The sequence below is a fragment of the Pan troglodytes genome, chromosome 11 (genome assembly GCF_028858775.2).
Source record: "Pan troglodytes isolate AG18354 chromosome 11, NHGRI_mPanTro3-v2.0_pri, whole genome shotgun sequence".
NCBI lineage: Eukaryota > Metazoa > Chordata > Mammalia > Primates > Hominidae > Pan > Pan troglodytes.
In genome coordinates this window covers 42,228,276-42,244,671 of record NC_072409.2, presented here as the reverse complement: position 1 = coordinate 42,244,671, position 16,396 = coordinate 42,228,276, and the positions used below count along the sequence as shown (strand labels likewise).

Below are 16,396 nucleotides of genomic sequence, written 5' to 3'. Positions count from 1 at the left end.
CTGGCTAATTTTTTTTTTTGGTAGAGTTGGGGTCTTGCTATGTTGCCCAGGCTGGTCTCAAACTCCTGGCCTCAAGCTATCCTCCTGCCACAGCCTCCCAAAGTGCTGAGATTACAGGCATGAGCCACTGTGCCTAGCCCCAGCCTACAAAATTTTTGTTCCTAGAAAATGGATGGGCAAGATCTCAAATCCTAAACCAGCAACAGAGTAAGCTGAGAACTGACAAAATGTATACCAGTAAAATCCTCAAAAGTCTCAGGCACCGCCAGTACTGAACCTGGGAGAGAGAAGCTAGACTCAGGAGGCTTGGGTCAGAGTGAGAAGTCATCAGCCCCAGATGCCCTTCTCCACTCCAGGCATTGAGGACAGGGCCCTCTCTGAGACTGAGGAGATAAAGCAGTGGGTATGCATCGAGTGCTGATTCCAGAACAGCAGGTGGCCTTCACTCTACAGGCAGGAGGTAAGATGGTTTTTCTCTGCGGAATCTGACCCACCCCAAGGAAAAGACCTTGAGGCACTTGCTTAGGACTCCTCTCACCCTATAGTACACCCTGATCATACTCACAACTACAAGACCCACTCAACACAAGGAATGTCCAGGCAGGTTCCTAACCTCACCTAATCAAACACAAGAAGAAGTGTGTATGAGCAGCGGCTAACTTGAAGACGGACTGCCAAACAAACGCGGGAAAGAGCAACTTAGTGGAACAGCGCCAGGCAAGAGACAACCTTTTTTTTTTTTTTGAGATGGAGTCTTGCTCTGTCGCCCAGGCTGGAGTGCAGTGGCGCAATCTCGGCTCACTGCAACCTCCACCTCCCGGGTTCAAGCAATTCACCTATCTCAGCCTCCTGAGTAGCTGAGATTACAGACACATGCCACCACGGCCAGCTACTTTTTTGTATTTTTAGTAGAGACAGGGTTTCACTATGTTGGCCAGGCTGGTCTCGAACTCCTGACCTCAAGTGATCCACCCACCTCGGCCTCCCAAAGTGTTGGGATTACAGGTGTGAGTCACCGTGCCTGGCCAACCATTTTTAAAAGAAGAAAAAAATACCTTCCGAGGAATTAGAGAAGCTACTACGTCTATGAAAAGAACACGCTGCTCCACAAATGAAAATTCAGAAATGTAAAACATTTTTAATTTCTTTAAAAATTTTAATTTTAAGAAATTGAAAAAGAAAATAGCAAAAATGAAAAAAATTTATTTGAAAGGATGGAAGATACAATTGATGAAATCCTTTTGCAGAAAGGAAAGCAAAGGGGCAAAGAAATAGAAATTATGAGAAAAAAAGGAAGAGAAATAAAGAATGATTTCAGGATCTGCATAATAGGAGTTCCAGAAATAACATTTTTCAACATATGAGTGACAGGAGATCCAGAAAAAAGAGACCAAGCAGACAGGATGAATGAGAACACCCTGGCCCACCCTGCTCTGTGGGGCAACCCTAGCTGTGCCCCCACAGTCTTCCCCCTCCATATCTCTGCTCATTTTCTTTTTTCTTTTTCTTTTTTGAGACAGAGTCTCACTCTATCACCCAGGCTGAGTGCAGTGGTGCGATCTCAGCTCACTGCAACCTCTGTCTCCTGGGTTCAAGCGATTCTCCTGCCTCAACCTCCCGAGTAGCTGGGACTACAGGTGCACGCCACCACGCCCAGCTAATTTTTGTATTTTTAGTAGTGATGGGGTTTTGCCATGTTGGCCAGGCTGGTCTCGAACTCCTGGCCTCAAATGATCCACCGGCCTCGGCCTCCCAAAGTGCTGGGATTACAGGCATGAGTCACGCGCCTGGCCTCTCCGCTTATTTTCTGAAATGGTTCATGAGCCTTCTCAGGGATTTTGTGAACTAGGTGATAGCTTTACAATAAACTCATTTCCTGCTTAGGTTTTTTTAAACATAGTAAGATAATATTACAAAAAAAAACTTTATGCCAATCAATTTGAAAACTTAGGTGAAAGGGATGTATTTCTATAAAAATATAAATTACCAAAACTGGTGCAAGAAAAAAATTAACTCAAGTAGTTCTACCACCATTAAAAATCAACAATAATAACAAGATGATAATGATAATAAGTGATCCCACAAAGAACACTGCAGCCACAGATAGTCTTACAGATAGATTCTATCAAACATTTAAAAAACCAATCATTCCAAAATTACACAATCTTTTTCAAAGAATAAAACACCTCTATTCAGTTTATGAGGCGTATGAAAACATGACACAAAAACTTTGGAAAGCCAGGCATGGTGGCTCACGCCTGTAATCCCAGCACTTTGGGAAGCCGAGGTGGGCAGATCACCTGAGGTCAGGAGTTCCAGACCAGCCTGGCCAACATAGCAAAACCCTGTCTCTACTTAAAATACAAAAATTAGCTGCACGTGGTGGTGCACCCCTGTAATCCCAGCTACTAGAGAGGCTGAGGTAGGAGGATAGCTTGAACCCAGGAGGCAGAGGTTGCAGTGAGCCGAGATCGTGGCACTGCACTTCAGCCTGGGCAACAGAGCGAAACTCCATCTCAAAAAGAAAAAAAAAACTTTGGAAAAGTTGGCATTACATAATTACATATGTCACTTAACAGGGATATGTTCTAAGAAATGCATTATTAGGCAGTTTCATCGTGCCAACATCATAGAGTGCACATACACACACCTAGAGGGTGTAGCCTGCTACACAACTAGACTTTGTGGTAGAGCCCATTGCTCCTAGGCTATAAACCTGTATGACATGGGACTGTACTGAATATAGTAGGCAGCTGGAACACAGTGGTAAGTAATTGTGTTATGTAAACATAGCAAAGATATAGTAAAAATATGGTATTAGAAACTTACAGGACCACCATTGTATATGCAGTCTGTCACTGACCAAAGCATTTTGAGCCACATGAGTATATTTAGTAGCGCTGACTAGGTAAGCTGTGACCCAGTAATTCTGTTCCTGGGTGTGTTCTCTACTCATGACATATCCTGCAGGAGGCAGAAGTGTTTCTATCAGCAAAAATAGTAACAACATAAATGTTTGTTGACAGAGGAAAGGATAATTAAATTGGGATGTATTGGAATGCTGTAGTAGAATAGAATACTATATGTACTGAAGATAAATGAACCATGTTCCGTGGTTCATTTCATTCATCCATATCGGCATGGGATGAACTTCAGAAGCATAATGTTGATTTATAAAAGAAGCAGATTAGGCCGGGTGCGATGGCTCATGCCTGTAATCCCAGCACTTTGGGAGGCCGAGGCAGGCGGATCACCTGAGGTCAGGAGTTCGAGACCAACCTGGCCAACATAGTGAAACCCCGTCTCTAGTAAAAATACAAAAATTAGCCAGGCATGATGGCAGGTACCTGTAATCCCAGCTATTCGGGAAGCTGAGGCAGGAGAATCACCTGAACCCAGGAGGCAAAAGTTGCCATGAGCCAAGATCGCGCCACTGCTCTCCAGCCTGGGTGACAGAGTGAGAATCCATCTTAAAAAGAAAAAAAAAAAAAAAAAAAAAGCAGATTATAGAATACGTAGGACTCAATTTACATTAAGTGCAAAACAAGCAATAAAACCAACATATTATTTAGGCATACCTGCATATGCAATAGAACCACTTTGTTAAAAAGCAAGGAGATTATTAAAATAAGTGTTTTACATGTGTCGGGGTGAGGGAAGGTAAACATAAATGTGGCATACAGGCAGCTTCAAGGACACTGGTGATGTTCTGTTTCTTAAGCTAGTGATAAATGACACAGGACTGATTTTATCATTTTTTGTAACCATATCTATGCATTACATACACTCTTATTTGATCTATGCCCCCCAAACACATACACACACACACACACACACACACACACAGAGAGAGAGACAGAGACAGAGACAGAGAGAGAAAGAGTGCCATGGCATGCTATAATGTACTTAGGATATTCAAAGCCTGGATTAGAAATTGCAGGGTTGAAGTCAAGTAGCACAAGAACAAAGGAACAAATCTAGAGGAACATAAAAATAATTAAAAGCTGCTGTTTTCATTTAAGGCCAGATGAAAGAAAATATGCTGAGAGTGCAGATGGAGGAATTTAGACATTAGGAAGAAGAATTTCCTTACTGGCCAAAGACACTGCCATATATTGCAAAGTAAGCATGTGCTATTATTCAAAAACAGGGCAAGGCAGTTATTTTTCTTGGGTTGGTCTGAGACAGAGCTAGCCAAGTGATTTTAACCCAAGGGCCAACTGTGTGCCATTACCTGAAGCTATCGGGAACACTGTCTTCAGAAGAATTCTGACTGCCCTGTCTGTCACACTGGAGGTGGGCAGGCCACCCAGATGTTGCCTTCCCAGGTATTGGGAGATGGCACTAGAATGGCCCAGATGTGGAGAATAAAACTCAGCTAAGCTTTCATCTTGTATTTTGGTTCTAGCATTCTCTGAGCAATAACAGCCAAGAATACATGTTTACACATATCAGAGTGACAAAAAGTAAAATTAATAATATTTCATACAAACAAGTGTAGTGAGAAGATCTCTCAAATCCTCTTGTGGGGGGGTTTAAGATTGATATTATCAAAAAGGAAACAATTTGGCAATGGTATGCAATATTTAAATTCACATACCTATTGAGCCAGCAGTCTTACCGATAAGGATGTAGCCCTGGATGTGGGCTCAAATGTATGCTCAAAGAGGCAACTTACAAAATTATTTGCAAAAAGAAAAATGAAAATTCACCTTAGTGTTCATCCCTAAAGGCTGATAAAAGAGACATGGTACATCCAGGGGATGGGATATCCTGAAACCATTAAACAGAATCAAGCCCATCTGTGTGACTTTGCTGTGGTCAGGTCTCCATGCTATATTATTAAATAAACAAAGCAAAGTTTAGAACAGGGTTTATGGTTGTGTGAGGTAGGATCCCATTTGTGCTCAGTGGGCAAAAATTAAACAATTTTTAATTCTGATAATTTAATTCTAATAATAAATTCTGATAGAGAACTGCTGCTGGGGCTAAAACTTGTTCTCTCCTTCTTCCTGGGTACATGACTAAGTGACATTTCCCAGCCTTCCTTGCACTTGGGTTGGCCACAGAACTGAGTTCTGTCTAAGGGAAGGTCAGTGGACCCATACTGGAAAGCTCTGGGTGTACCATGATTTCTTCCCCTTCTTTCCTTCTCACAAGTCAAAGCAGATATGTGTTATGATCCAGCTTCAACCATGAAGAAGAGAGCAAGAGCCCACACGATAGATGGAACTTGCTCAGATCTACTTGCCAATAGGGAAAGCTCTCATTTTTTGTGAAGTCTCTAGACATTATTGGGTTTTTTGTTGTTGTTGTTGTTGTTGTTACAGTTGCTAATCATCATACTATCAACATCTATAGCAACATGTAACTATAGAATTTTTTTCTTACTTTTTCTGAAAGGAATGGTTTTTCCTTACCTTTCTGAAAGGAATCTCAAGACATTTTAGCACTGGTTACCTTTACAGAGAGGGGTAAGGTAAAAGCAGGGTTGGGAAGAGGCCTTTATTTCTCTTTTTGTACCTTGCTGTACTGCTTGAATTTTCGAATTTTATACCCCCATTACTTTTATTTTTAACAGGAGTTATTTAGGCAAAGAGATGGTGGCCTTAGTCATTTTCTTCTATTCCTCTCTTTGAGTTAAAAATACATATATAGGTCAGGCAGAGTGGCTCACACCTGTATTCCCAGCACTTTGGGAGTCTAAGGCAGGTGGATCACCTGAGGTCAGGAGTTTGAAACCAGCCTGGCCAACATGGTGAAACCCCATCTCTACTGAAAACACAAAAATGAGCCAGGTGTGGTGGTACGGACCTGTAGTCCTAGCTACTCGGGAGCCTGAGGCAGGAGAATCACTTGAACCTGGGAGACATAGGTTACAGTAAGCCGAGATCATGCCACTGCACTCCAGCCTGGGCAACAAGAGTAAGACTGCATCTCTCTCTCTCTCTCTCTCTCTCTCTCTCTATATATATATATATATATATAATATTAATATATATGAATATAATATATATACACACACATTATTAGCCATCAGGGAAATACAAATTAAAACCACAATGAGATATCACTACACAACCATCATAATGGCTAAAGTAAAAACTAATGACAACACCAGATTCTGATGAGGATTTGGGGAAAATGGATCATTCATACACTGCTAGGAGAATACAGCAACTGTGGAAAAGAGTTTGCAGTTTCCTAAGAAACTAAACATGCAACTTCCATACAGCCCAACAATTGCAATTCTGAGCATTTGTCCCAGAAAAATAAAGACTTATGTTTACATAAAAAGCTATATATGAAAGTTAACAGCAGCTTTATTTGTATAGCCAAAAACTGGAAATAGCCGGGATGTCCTTCAGTAGATTAATGGTTAGATAAACTGTGGTTCATCCATACCATGGAATTCTACTCGGCACTAAGAAGGAAAAAACTACTGATACAATAACGTTGGTGAATCTCCAGAAAATTATGCTAGGTGGGGGAAAAAGGCAATCCAAAAAGTTTTACATAGTATATGATCCCACTTAGATAACATTCTTGAAGTGACAAAATTATAGCAATAGAGAACAGATTAGTGGTTCCCAGAAGGGACTGAGAGGAAAGTGGGTGTGGCTATAAAATGGCAGCTCAGGAATCCTTGTAGTGATGGAATTGTTCTGTATCTTGACTATATCAATGCCCAGAACCTGATTGTAATATTGTACTATAGCTTTGCAAGATGTTACCATTAGGAGAAATTGGGTAAAGAATACATATTATCTCTCTATAGTACTATGAGATCTTAGTCCACACACCCCCATAATTTAACATTTATCCACCAATAAAATAGCTCTGGGAGAAGTCCTGATTACAAAGAAGTTTCAGCAATTCAGTGGAGCACAAAAACTGAGGATGAACACATAGAAATGCATGGAAAGCAATTGTATCTGTGTCACCCCATCTCCCAGTCTGGCACACCTTGGCTCCAAAAGGATCCCCTTGGCTGTGACTGTCCCTCATGGGAGAAAAGGAGAGCAGGATGACTCCAGCAGCCTCAGCCACCACAGACATCTGCCTCTTTTACCCTTGAGGACTTCAACAGTTTTCACAGATGCCGATCCAAGCCAATGGGCCTGCGTGGAGTCCACACCATTGCACCTACTCTGAAGAAGAAGCCACCACTCCAGCCTTGGCACCACCATGCCTGCACTGTACCCTCAACTCTGACACCAGGAGGGATCCCCTTGGTCATAACTTCCCCCATGAGGGAAAAAGGAGAACAGGAAGATCTGCATCCGCCTTCACTACCAAGACCCCACAATCTTTGCCAACACTAACCCAAGCTGACTGCTTGGAGTCCACAGCATTGCACACGCACCCCACCCCCAGGGCCAGAGTTATCAGTGCATTCTCCTAGAGCCAAAGCCATCACACAGAATCCAGCCACCTCCCTTACACTCAACCATAGGTGAGGGTGTTTCCCCACCAAAGCCAGTTAATAAAGACTGGAAGAGGTGATTTCTTCTTCAAATGCACAGACATTAATGCAAGACTCCAAGTAACATGAAAAATCAAGGAAACATGACACAACTAAAGGAACATAATAAATTTCCAGTAAGTGGCCCCAAGGAAATAGAGATCTAAAACTGTCTAACAAAGAAGTCAAAATAATTGTTTTAAAGAAGATCAGCAAACTACAAAAGAAGACAAATAGGCTGGGCATGGTGGCTAACACCTGTAATCCCAGCACTTTGGGAGGCCAAGGTGGGTGGATCACCTGAAGTCAGGAGTTCGAGACCAACTTGGCCAACATGGTGAAACCCCATCTCTACTAAAAATACAAAAATTAGCTGGGCATGGTGGTGCACACCTGTAATCCCAGCTACTCAGGAGGTAATCCCAGCTGGCTCAGGAGGCTGAGGCAGGAGAATCACTTGACCCGGGAGGCAGAGGCTGCAGTGAGCCGAGATTGCACCACTGCACTACAGCCTGGGCGGCTGAGTGAGACTCCATCTCAAAATAAATAAATAAAAGAACACAGATAGACAACTCAACAAAATGAGGGGGGAAATACAGGAATAAAATGAGAACAATAAAGAGGTAGAAATTATAAAAACAACCAAACAGAAATTATGCAGCTGAAGAATTTGATGAATAAAATGAAAAATGCAATAGAAAGCCTTAACAGCAGACTCAATCTAGCAGAAAAAAGAATCTGTGAACTTGAAGAAAGGACATTTGAAATTATCCAGTCAGAGACAAAGAAGAAAAAAGAATTAAAAAGATTGAAGAAAGCCTATAAGATTTATGGGACATAAACAAGCAACCCAGTATATATATTACAGTATTCCAAAGAGAACAGAGAAAGAAAAGGGCAACAGGCTTATGTGAAAAATAAGGTCTGAAAAATTCCCAAATCTTGAGAGGAAAATGGACATCCAGGTTCATGACTCCCAAAGCACCTCAAATAGGATCACACAAATTAAGAACACTCTGAGACACCTGATAATTAAATTGTCAAAATTTAAGGACAAAGAGAGCATTTTGAAAGCAGCAAGAGAAAAGTTGGAACCCCCTACTAGCAGATTTCTCAGCAGAAACCTTGCAGGCAAAAAGAGAGTGGGATAATATATTCAAAATACTGAAAGGAAAAAAAAAAGCTGTCGACCAAGAATACTATACCCAGCACAATTATCCTCTTTAAATGGAGGAAAGATAAAGTGTTTCCCAGACAAAAACTGAGGAAGTTCATCACCACTAGATTTGCCTTACAAGAAATGCTTAAGGCAGGTCCTCAAATTGAAATGAAAACACACTAAACAACAACACAAATCATATGAAAGCATTAATCTCACAGGTAAGGGAAAATATTTGGATAAATATAAAATAATATAATAGTTGTAATGATGGTGCACAAATTACTTTTTGCCCTAATATAAAAGTTAAAAGATAAAAATTTGTTAACAGGTACCCGGTATAAAAAGCAAACTTTACAGGCATGATGGCACACACCTGTGGTCTCAGCTACTTGGGAGGTTGAGATGGGGGGATCACTTTAGCCTGGGAAGTGGAGGTTGCAGTGAGCCAAGATCATGCCACTGCACTGCAGCCTGGGTGACAGAGTGAGACCCTATCTCAGAAAAAAAGAAAAAAAAAAGCAAACTCTTTCTACAAAAACACAGAGGGGAGAACAAAAGTGTGGAGTTTTTGTATGTAATTAAATTGTTATCAACTTAAAGTAGACAATTATAAGATATTTTAGGTAAGCCTCAAGCTAATCACAATGAAGAAAAAGCAATAATCGATACAAAAAAGATAAAGAGAAAATAATGAAAGCAAATCAATGCAAAAAATCATGAAATAAAGGAAAACAGCAAAAGAGGAAGAGGGACAAAACAACCACAAAACAGACAGAAAACCATTTACAAAGTGACAATAGTAAGTCCTCACCTATCAATAATTATATTAAATGTAAATGAATTAAACTCCCCAGTCAAAAGGCATAGAGTGGTTGAATGGACTTAAAAAACAAGATCCAATGGTACGGTGTCTGCAAGAGATTCACATAAGCTGGGCATGGAGCATGGGGAAGTCAAGGCTGCAGTGAGTCATGATCACACCACTGCACTCCAACCTGGGTGACAGAGTGAGATCCTGTCTCATAAAAAAAAAAAAAAAAAAAAACAAGAAAGAAAACAATTTGATTCACAATAGCAACAAAAAGAAGAAAATACTTAGGAATGAACTGGTAAAAGACTTGTACGCTAAAATTTATAAAACATTAATGAAGGAAATGAAAGAAGACACAAAAATGGAAAGATGTCTGTGTTCATGGATTAGAAGATAGAAGAATGAATACTGTTTAAATGTACATACTATTGAAAATAACCTACAGATTCAATGCAATCCCTATCAAAAATCTCAATGGCATTTTTTACAGAAATAAAGAAAATCCAAAAATTCATATGGAACCACAAAAGATCACAAATAGCCAAAACAATCTTGAGCAAGAAGAACAAAGTGGGAAGCATCACACTTCTTGACTTCAAAATATATTATAAAGCTACAGTAATCAAAATAGAACGCTTTACTAACATTAAAAAAGACATATAAACCAATGGAACAGAATAGAGAGCCTGGATATAAATTCACACATCTACAGTCAACTGATTTTTAACAAAGGTGGCAAGAGCACACAATTAGGAAAAGATAGTCTCTTCAACAAATGGTGTTGGGAAAACTAGATATCCGCATGCAGAAAAATGAAAGTGGAACTTATCTCACACCGTATACACAAATCCACCCCAAAGGGATTAAAGACTTAAATGCAACCTCTAAAGCCATAAGATTATTAGAGGAAGACATAGGGGAGAATCTTCCTGATGTTGGTCAGGGCAATTATTTTTTAGATATGACACTGAAAGCACAAGCAACAAAATAAAAATAGACAATTGAAATTGCATCAAACTGGCCAGGTGCGGTGGCTCACACCTGTAATCCCAACACTTTGGGAGGCTGAGGCAGGCGAGTCACAAGGTCAGGAGATCGAGACCATCCTGGCTAACACAGTGAAACCCTGTCTCTACTAAAAAGACAAAAAATTAGCTGGGCGTGGTGGCAGGCGCCTGTAGTCCCAGCTACGCAGGAGGCTGAGGCAGAAGAATGGCGTGAACCTGGGAGGCAGAGCTTGCAGTGAGCCGAGATCGCACCACTGCATTCCAGCCTGGGCGACAGAGCAAGACTCCATCTCAAAAAAAAAAAAAAAAAGAAAATGCATCAAACTAAAAAGCATCTGTGCAGCAAAAGAAACAATCAACAGAGTGAAAAGGTAACCTACAAAATGGAATAAAGTATTTGCCAACTACATATCTGAAAAAGGATTGATATTCAAACTATATAAAGAGCTAATAAAACTTAATAGCAAAACAAAACAAATAACGTGATTTTAAAAAAGGAAGAAGGATGTAAATAGACATTTTTCAAAAGAAAACATACAAATGGTCAATAGGCATATGAAAAGATGTTCAATATCGCTAATTATCAAGGAAATGCAGATGAAAACCACAATGAGCTATCACTTCACACCTGTTAGAATAGCTACTATAAAAAAGACAAAAGATAAGTATTGGCGAGGATGCAGAGAAAAGGGAACTCTTGTATACTGTTGGTGGGAATGTAAATTGGTACAGCCATTATGGAAAACTGTATGGAAGTTCCTTCAAATAATAAAAAATATAACTACTTTATGATCCAGCTTCTGGCTATATATCCAAAGGAAATGAAATCAGTATGTCTTCAAGGTATTTGCACTCCCTTGTTCATTACAGTACTATTCACAATAGCCAAGATATGGAAATAACCCCAATATCCATTAACAGATGAATTAATAAGGAAAATGTGGTGCACACACACACACACACACACACACACACACACACACAATGGAATATCATTTAGCCTTTAAAAAGAGAAGGAAATCCTGACATTTATGACAACATGGATAAATGTTGGACATGGATAAATGAGGAGATTATGCTAAGTGAAATAAGTCAGACACAAAGACAAATACTGCATGATCTCACTTATATGTGGAATCTAAAACAGTCAAGCTCATGGAACTACAGAGTAGAATGGTGCTGCTAGGGGGCTGGGGGAGGGGTAAATGGTGAGATGTTGGTCAAGGGACACAAAGTTTCAGTTATGCAGGATGAATGAGATCTAGAGAACTAATAGACATAGTCATAGTTAACAAGGACATAGTTAACATAGAACATAATTAACAAGGCTGTATTATATGCTTGAAATTTGCTAAGAACTGTAAATCTCGTTTTCTCACCCCTCCCAAAAAAGAACAAGAAAAGATCATGGTAATGATATGAAATAATAGATACATTCGTTAACTTGATTATGGTGATTATTTCACAATGTATACATATTTCAATATATTAAGAAATCATACACTTATATAAAATTTTTATTTGTCAATTATTCATCAGTAAAGATGCAAGGAAATATTCAATATTTTTTAAGTTAAAGGAGAACAAAATAAATACACAAAAATTAGATGGCAGTGCTCTTGAAATGGGTGTGGGGATGTGTGTGGAGAGGGTGGGTGCTGCCTGGGGCTTGAGTGGGGCCACCCTGCTTGTGTCCAGCTGGGCTGAGTGATTGTCTAAGGCCAGAGCAATTACAAACACTCCCTAAGGGAACTCTGTCTACAACTAGGCAGAAATGATGGGAACCATGAATTTGATGGTAGGCCATGAATTTGATGTCTTTATTTGATGTAAGCCTATTTGGCTGCTGTTAAGTATTGGGCTTTTCTTATAACCTCCAGTAATTAGAAATAAATGAGGACTGTAGGTACCCTCCCACAAAACCCAGCCAGCAGATGGTGCCTTACAATGCAAGCAAGCTTCAGACTGAACTCTACCACACCTAAAACATCAATCTGGATCAAAGAGTCAGGAACCTGTTCTTGAAAGCTCAGTGGAGCCCCGGCTCTCTGATCCTTAGGCAATCTACTAAATGTCTTGCATGAGGGCTCATCCCCGGTAGATAAAATATTCTAAGGGGTGGATACAGTCAACCTTCTAGCTAAATCACATGGCAGAATCCTCCACTATGTGGCAGGATGTGGGACCAAATCACAGTTCAAGGCCATGAATGCTACTCTGCTATACCCACAGATATTACACCTGTAAATCAAAAAGTGTCTAAGACAGGTCTCAATCCATGCTGAAGTTTATTTTTCCAAGGTTAAGGACATTCCAGTGGCACAGCCTCAGGAGGTCCTGCGAACATATACCCAAGGTGGTTGGGCTACAACTTGGTCTTACATGTTTTAGAGAGACATAAGATATCCATCAATACATGTAAGATGTACGTTGCTTCTGTCCAGAAAGGCAAAACAACTCAAAGGGGTCGGTGTGGGGGGACTTACAGGTCATAGGTGGATTCAAAGATTTCCTGATTGGTAATTGGTTGAAAAAGTTTATCTAAACACCTGGAATCAAGAGAAGGGAGTGTCTGGGTAAGATAAGAGATTGTGGAGACCAAGGTGTTTATTATGTAGATGAAGCCTCCAGGTAGCAGGCTTTAGAGAGAATAGATTGTAAATGTTTCTTATCAGACTCCCAGTTAATTCTCTCCTGGATCAGGAAAATGACCTGGAAAGGGAAGGGGATTCTCTACAGACCATAGATTTTCCCCACAACAGAGAGCTTTGCAGGGCCATTTCAAAATGTGTCAAAGAAATACATTTGGGGGTAAAATACTTTGATTTCTTTTAGGGCCTGCTGTCTGTGATGTTGGTATCTTATTGCTACAAAGAGTCTGCTTTGTCACTCTTTTTTTTTTTAGATGGAGTCTCGCTCTGTCACCCAGGCTGGAGTGCAGTGGCGCGATCTCGGCTCCCGGCAAGCTCCGCCTCCCAGGTTCACGCCATTCTCCTGCCTCAGCCTCCCAAGTAGCTGGGACTATAAGCGCCCGCCACCACCCCTGGCTAATTTTTTGTATTTTCAGTAGAGGCGGGGTTTCACTGTGTTAGCCAGGATGGTCTCGATCTCCTAACCTGGTGATCTGCCCGCCTGGGCCTCCCAAAGTGCTGGGACTACAGGCGTGAGCCACCGTGCCCGGCCTGCTTTGTCACTCTTAAGGTCTCTGTGTTGATACCAGCGCTGCTCAGCTGTGCCTGAATTCCAAAGGGAGGAGGCCGTAATGGGGCATGTTCAACCACCCATCTCCATCATGGCCTGAACTGGTTTTTCAGGTTAACTTAGGAATGCCCTTGGCCAAGAGAAGGGGTCCATTCGATTGGTTGGGAGACTTAGAATTGTATTTTTGGTTCACATACTTTTGTTCATTCAAGGGTAGAAGTGCCTGTACAACATTTTTTCACCAATCCACTTATTTTGAACGACTATTCCACAGTATAAATAATTTCCTCAGGAAAATTACTTATAACATCTGTTAGGCTAGCAAGCCTTCTAATGAAGGTCAAGTTAGCTGAGGCATAGATGTTGATGAACTCTGATTTGTCATTTTTAAAAATAACTAAAAACTCAATTTATCCAGGGTTCTGGCAGAAATAGCACACTCAAACTGAGTAATTTGGAGAGAGTTTAATATGAAGAAACCACAAGGGACAGTGCAATAGGGTGGGGCTGGCAACACTGAGCTGCTGTTACCATGTCAGAGGTATTTGAGCCACAGCAACTCCATCTTAAATAGGAGCTGGGTGAAATGAGGCTGAGACCTACTGGGCTGCATTCCCAGATAGTTGAGGCATTCTATGTCACAGGGTGAGGTAAGAGGTCAACACAAAATACAGGTCATAAAGACCTTGCTGATAAAACAGCTTGCAGTAAAAAAGCCAGCTAAAACCCACCAAAACCAATATGGCGAGGACAGTGACCTCTGGTCATCGTCATTGCTACACTCCCACCAGCGCCGTGACGGTTTACAAATGCCAGGGCAATGTCAGGAAGTTATCCTATATGGTCTAAAAGGGGAGGCATGAATAATCCGCCCCTTGTTTAGCATATCATCAAGAAATAACCATAAAAATGGGCAACCTGAGGGCTGCTCTGTCTATGGAGTAGCCATTTTTTATTCCTTTACTTTCCTAATAATCGTGCTTTCACTTTATGGACTCACCCTGAATTCTTTCCTGCTCAAGACCCAAGAACCTTCTCTTGGGGTCTGGATCAGGACCCCTTTCCTGTAACATCTTTCTGGTGACCACAAAGGGATTACAGTGTGGAAACCCCCTTCCCAAAGCCTAACTTTGGGTAAGTGGTGGGGTAAGTGGTAACATCTTTCTCAATAACCCTGAAGGCACAATACTAAAGAAGCCCCCCGACCCAAAGAAAATAGACTACAGCACTGATTGGATGGCTTTGGGTAAGTGGGGCGCATTTACCCGGGTGAAGGATGGGACTGGGTTAGAGGCCCAACTTAGGGGAGTTAGAGCCTCTCCTAAGACAGAGCAGGTTAGAGGCACTTCTTAATAAAAGGCAAGGGCACTTGACTAGCCTTGGGTTAGAGGCCTAACTTAGGAGGGTTAGAGTCCCTTCTAATATTTAGGGGGTTAAAGGCCCCTCTCAGAAAAGTCCCTCTCATAAAGTCCCTCTTGGCTAAGAATGGGTTTGGCCCTACGGGATGTTAACTGCTTTTCTCTTTGGAATAATCTGCCTTTCGCTCTTTGCTAATGGCTGTGGGTGACAGGATTAGGCATGTACAGCATTGTGGTACATGGGGAACTTTTTCCTCCCTAAAAGGGGGAACTTAAGAGCTGAAGAGACTGCAGGAAAAGATCCCTTCACTACTGACAAGCAGCCGCCTGAACTTTTCAGCGTTGCTGCAATGGGTGGGTTTTTCTCTGGGCTCGGTGAGCGTCTCGCCTCCCCCACCCTGCCTCAGGCAATGCTTTCCTTTCTGTCTCCCTCTGTCTCTCTGCAAACTGGTTAAATGGTAAAAATCACTGCTTGTCTCCTCTGTAAAGTTTTGATTAATGGGAAAAAGGATTTGTGAGGCTAGTCGTAAGCTGCAGCAAATTTGGTGTGCTTTGTGTGTCTTTCTATATTGTTCTGCCACAAAGAGGGGTAACTTAGGATAGAACATGGGCATAGGACACCTGTAAGCCCGCTTTTCAAGATGGCCCAGCAAACTGGTCAGTCATGTCCTTGGGAGCTTGACCTTGTAACCATATGGCCATGCTTTCTCTTTTCAGAATGGTGGCCTGGGTTCAAGGTTTGATTCCTGTCTTAGGGATGAGTCCTTTATTCTCTGTCTGTGTATTTATATATGTTGTGTATGTGATATAAAAGAGCTTTGATTAATTGGTTTAAAAATAATAAGCGCTTAAATCAAATATTTTATGAGAAAAGTAAAAAGTGTAATGCCTTTTAGTCCATGTGACTTAGGTAATCTTTGAGAAATAAAGATAGTTTTAAAAATATTGGTAAAATAGTTTTTCTTGAGCCAAGATGGCCGAATAGGAACAGCTCGGGTCTACAGCTCCCAGCGTGAGCGACGCAGAAGACGGGTGATTTCTGCATTTCCATCTGAGGTACCGGGTTCATCTCACTAGGGAGTGCCAGACAGTGGGCGCAGGCCAGTGGGTGCGCGCACCATGCGCGAGCCGAAGCAGGGCGAGGCATTGCCTCACCTGGGAAGCGCAAGGGGTCAGGGAGTTCCCTTTCCGAGTCAAAGAAAGGGGTGACGGACGCACCTGGAAAATCGGGTCACTCCCACCCGAATATTGCACTTTTCAGACCAGCTTAAAAAACGGCGCACCACGAGACTATATCCCACACCTGGCTCGGAGGGTCCTACGCCCACGGAGTCTCGCTGATTGCTAGCACAGCAGTCTGAGATCAAACTGCAAGGCGGCAGCGAGGCTGGG

At 41.5% G+C, this 16,396-nt stretch overlaps 1 protein-coding gene across 1 annotated transcript in view; it reads right to left on the bottom strand.

Annotated features, from left to right (window-relative positions):
- Positions 1-16,396, bottom strand: part of HSD17B3 (hydroxysteroid 17-beta dehydrogenase 3) — a 72,755-nt gene that overhangs the window by 31,108 nt on the left and 25,251 nt on the right. The gene's annotated exons all lie outside the window — the stretch shown is intronic.